A 5787-nucleotide genomic window follows, 5' to 3' on the forward strand; every position below is an offset into this window, starting at 1 on the left:
GCCGCAGTCAAATGACTGAAACAAGTAAAAGAGTAAAGAGATATATTTACACAGTGTGCTTCTTTCAATTTCTGTCTACGAAATCTCCTCATAAGACTTTGGTCAGTCTGAGGCTATAGCAGAAGACAGTTGCCCAAGATTGCACACTGTGGGACTAAACCCAGAACCATGTGGTTGGGAAGCAAGCTTCTTATCACACAGTTGTGCCTGTGCCTATATATGTGTATGTGTGTGTGTGTGTGTGTGTGTCCTTGTGTCCATATTTGCTTTCCTCTCCAATGCTTGACAACTGGTGTTGGTTTGTTTACATTGCACTAACTTAGCAATTGGGCTGATGGTACTGATAAAATGTGTATCAGGTTTAATGGGGGTTGATTCATTTGACTAAAAATTCTTCAAGGCCCCTGTCCATGACAAAAACAATTAAAAAGTAGAATATGTCTGTCTGTGAGTCTATCAAGACAGCTGTGGAGATTGTTAGAATAGAGGTTGCTATTACACTATAATCAAACACTGAAGTACTTGAGCTGACATCTTGACCTTGTTGTGACCTCTGCTGACCTCAGTTTATCTCAATATTGCCATACTAGCAGCAGTAGATATCATGTAATTTGGTGGTGGTTTATAGTAATATAGTTTTAGTTGTGGTAGTGGTTGAAGTAGTGATGGGGGTAGTGGGGGTGATAGCAGCAGGGGTGGTGACAAGGGTAGGGGTCATGGTGGTGATGACATTGATGGGGACGATGGTGTTGGTGGTGGTGTCCATGGTGGTAGTGCTGATGGCAGTGGTTGTGATGGTAGTGGAGATGATTGTGTTGAAGAAACTGTGTGAGTGTGTGTGTTTGTATAAAGATTGTTGAGGAAAGTGGAAGCTTGGCACAGGGTGGAGTGGGGGGTTGGGGCAGGGGTTGGTACAGTTGGTGTTCCTGTGTGTTTTCCTATGCTAGTATGGGTTAGCTGAATACATATTGAAGCATTAAAACAACCTTCTCTGCATTATACTAAATGTAAATACATAGTTGAAAGGCAAATTTACTGCTGTATTCATCCAAAGAAAACATCTCTTATATGGATGTGCTGTATTTCAAAATGCAATATATATTGGAAGGAAATGAAAATCCTCCCAGCAGCAGCTGGTGAGGATATCATCATCATCATCATTGTTGTTGTTGTTGTTGTCATCAGCATCATCATTGTTGTCACCATCGTCATCATCATCATTACCATTGTCATCCTCATCATCATTTAATGCCTATTTTCCATGCTGGCATGGGTTGGATGGCATTGACATGTAGTGGCAAGTCAGAAGACTGTATCCAGCTCCAAATAGCGCCTTTGGCATGATTCCTACAGTTTGATGTCCTTCGTAGCACCAACCACTTTACAGAATGTACTGGGTGCTTTTTCCGTGACACCAGCACCGATAAGGTCTCTAGGTAACTTGCAGGACAAACCCCATCAAAGGAAGGGGAGTGGAATGGAGGAACAGAACTGGTGTCTTGCATCAGAGAAGAAACATGGCTACCTTAGGTGGAGAGAGGAAGGAGAGGAAATGGTGAAGATGTAACAAGGTGGGGACAGGGGCCATTTACTCAAGTTAGAGGGATGTGTATAAAGTGAAGTGGCTAGGAGATTGGAGAAGGTGAGTGGATGGGTGGGTGAGTTTACAAGATAAAGAAAGGAACATGGGAGCTAGAAGTGTGTGTGTATGTGGGGGTGGCAGTGATGTAATGAGTGGGCACTGGTAGAGGGAAGAGACATTAGGAGGATTATGTTGTGGGGAAGGGATCTAACAGGGACATGATTCAGAACACTTGGGTAGAAAAGGCATCACATGTAGTGATCGAATTCTGATGGAGATTCAGCAAAAGAACCAGGTCACCAGTGTAGAGTTGCTCCCAGGGGTAACCAATTTTAAATTCCTTTGTTATGGCCTAAAGGTAAATGATAAACAAGAAGTGGGGGGGGGGCGCTGAGAACCAATCCTTGGTGAACTACCTGTACACTAAATTCGTAATGGAGAGCATAGGAGGAGGTGGAGGGAAGATGGTTTGTAGTGGGAGATGGGGTCAAGGGTATATGCCTCTATGTCCTTGATTTTATTTACCTGGGTGGGTCTTCTCAAGTACACCAATTCCTCAATTGTCTTGTCCTTTGTCATCTCTGTGAGGTTCAATATCTGAGGATCGTTTCACCGCTCTTCTGTGTCTTCCTAGGTCTACCTCTTCTACATGTTCCCTCCACATTTAGAGATTGGCAGCTGTCCTCCTCCATCTGCATCACATGACCATACCAGCACAGTCTTTTCTCTTGCACACTACATCTGATGCCACTTATACCCAATTTTTCTCACAAAACATTTACACTTTGTCATACATGAACACACTGCACATTTAGTGGAGCATGCTGACTTCATTTCTTTCAGACTTTTACATGTCCTCTGCAGTCACAACCTGTGTTTCACTGCCGTGTAGCATAGCTGAGGGAGAGTCCCTTTGTAACCAACACTGGTAGCAGCTCTTTGAACTTTACCTTAATGGCTATTCTAGCAACTATGCTTTCAGAGCAAACTCCTCTACTGCTAATTAGGTCACCTAGGTAACAAAAGCTATGACCCCTGGACATTTGAGGAAATCTATTTCCTGTACATTCCTGGTGTTTATTGTATCTATACATCTGCCACACACAAACACTTCTTTCTCTGCTAACCTTCCACTGCACCTCTTATATGAACATAGCTTACACAGGGTACACCATATGGAATTTCTACCTACACATTTTCTACAGTACCATTTCCCTGAAGGGATTAGTAATTTGTCTGTTTTCCTATTTACTAGTACTATGGTCGGATCTTTCTGATTTGGCGGACACCGCTGTTTTATTTAGTGTGTTTTCTACTGAAACACTTTAAAACTTTGTATACTTGTATATTTTGTCTTATAGGACAGAAAAATTTTGTATTCGAGGTTATTTCATGTTAAAAATTTTCATGTTTCGGTAATTTCAACCAATCACTGACGTCTATTGAGGTGAAAACAATTACTGCTGTGTTGTTTACAATCCACAGCAGTAATTGTTTTCACCTCAATAGACGTCAGTGACTGGTTGAAATTACTGAAATACGAAAATTTTTAACATGAAATAACTTGGAATACAGAAACTTTTCTTAACAAGAATAAGAGAAAAAGATGTTTTATATGACACATTCTACCAGTATCCCAAATTTGAAAGTGTTTTGTTAGAAAACAGACGGTGTCCGCCAAATCAGAAAGATCCCTATGGTCTTTGCTAAATTAATTCTAAGGCTCTTGGTTTCACACCCTTGAAATTTTTTCTTTAATTCTGGTAGAGATTCAGTTATAAGAACAAGGTCATCAATGAAGAGGAGCCCCCAAGGTCTTGAATTCCTCTATGTCCTCTAGAACAGGGATTAACAAGAGAGGGCTGAGAACAATCCTTGATGAACACCTCCCTGCACATTAAATTTGTTGCTCTACTCATTGTCAACTTTTACCTTACTGACAGCATCCCTGTACATAGTTTAAACAGCTCATGCAAGCCACTCATCTACCCCTAGGTTCTGCAACAATCACCAGATGAGAAAGTTAGGGACTCTGGTAAATGTTGATACCCATGTCAATAAATGCCAAGGACAGCAATTGTATTACTAGGAAGATAGCATCTGTAGTACTTTTCCCTAGCATAAAACCAGACATCATCTCATCTGATTAACTCTCTCCCTAATTAGTTATGCTATGACCCTCTCTGTATTTTCATGACCTGCTCCAATAATTTGATAACTCTGTAATTTTGTCTTAAGGCATCACCTTTATTTTTGCAGCATTTAACTATATGGGTGACTAAGCTGTATCCCATTCCACAAGATATTTTAAGCATCTTGGTGGTAATTCCTGATGGACCAGGGGCTTTTCCAGTCTTCATATACTTGTCTTCTCAATCATGATGCTATCAACTCTGATAGCTGGTCCCTCTGTTGGGTCCACATTAAGAAGATTCTTCTCCCATGTAGCTGCACACATAGCTTGATTATGTGTGCAGCTAAGTTATTGATCAATCAGAAACCATACATCATGTGAAAGATGATTCTGGAAGGCTCTAGAACATTTCCCTACAAGGTTTATAGTCCTTTTCGGTACCAAACTGCAGTGATTTTGGTGGCAGTTTGAAATGCACTCTCTTTTGTCGTTATAATGACTTCATGCTTAAACGGACATGCAACTGTAGTGGCAAACAAGAAGCAGCGCATGTATACATATATATTCCTTGTGTTTAATCCAGCCCCAGTGGTAAATTTGGATATTCAGTTACTTTGTGTGTTGCATTATATTTCTTTCATCTTGCAGGCTCTATTTGTATATTTGTAAAGCATGACCAACTTCATATGACTTGTGCATTATCGTTGTCATCAACAAGAACAACAACAAAAACATTCAATGTCCAGATTGTTTGCCAGCATAACATGGCAGTCCTGGTTTAGGATGAATGTTGCTGTAATTTAGCCCCAGGAGACATTGTCTCCAGCTGGCTATACGACACGATCTGTGTCCTTGTATTTTCAAACAAGGGAAAATATAAGGACACAGATCATGTCGTATAGCCAGCTGGAGACAATGTCTTCTGGGGCTAAATTACAGCAACATTCGTCCTAAACCAGGACTGCCATGTTATGTTAGCAAATAATCTTTACTACAAAGTACTGTTGTTGAATATATCAATGTTGTGAGATTTAAAAATAGTAATTTTACATGCTGGCATGGGTTGGGTGGCTTGACAGGAGCTGGTAAGGCCAGGGTCCTTACCAGTTTCCATAGTCTGTTTTGGCTTTGTTTCTACAGCTGGATGCCCTTCACAACGCCAACCACTTTATAGAGTATAGTGGATACTTTTGATGTGGCAGCATCAGTGCTTTTCATGTGGCACCATCACTACTGCTTTTTATGTGGAACTATCACCTGTACTTTTTATGTGGCACCAGCACCCACACCAATGCTTTCTATGCAACACTTTGGTTTTAGGTGTTAATAAACCATGTTTAAATATTTTCTTGGTGTTAAATTATAACATGGAGCCTTTGTCAAATTCACCCAGCCACCATCACAACAACCCAACAATATTCATGTGAACCAAGTAACACATCACTTCCACCACCAAGAGAAAACAAAAATCTAATTTTTACTTTTATTTCCAAAAATATCTAAATATATTTTTATTTATTTATAAAAAAAAAAATTAGATAAAAATGTAAAAAAATGATGTTGGAGAAAAATGAAGAAAATAATTTGATATTTAAAAAAAATTAAAAATTAAAATATATGCATATATTGATAATAACAATAATGGTTTCGAATTTTGGTACAAGGCCAGCAATTTTGGGGTAAGCTGAATATATTGACCTCAGAGTTCAACTGGTACTTATTTTATTGACCATGAAAAGATGAAAGGCAAAGTTGACTGTGTTGGAATTTGAACTCAGAATGTAAAGACAGATGAAGGTGTGATACCCTAACCAGTTGGTCATGTGTAGCGGAAACAGAATCCCGTCTACGTCTCTGTGCATAGTCAGGCATCTGTTTCAGTCGATTTGCCCTGGTTTTTTTCTGATTTAGTTGCCCGTCTTTCTCTCTGCTGTTGTGCTTTTGCTGCTAAATTTTCTTTTTCAGTCACATATTTTATATATAAATGAAAGCGCATTAAAAACTATCTTGTTTAGTGTGCTAGAAATAGCAGCAATCACATAATTATTATTGTAAGGCTTATAGCGTTTCA

Source organism: Octopus bimaculoides, chromosome 29, assembly GCF_046866305.1.
Source record: "Octopus bimaculoides isolate indiv1 chromosome 29, ASM4686630v1, whole genome shotgun sequence".
Classification (NCBI taxonomy): domain Eukaryota; kingdom Metazoa; phylum Mollusca; class Cephalopoda; order Octopoda; family Octopodidae; genus Octopus; species Octopus bimaculoides.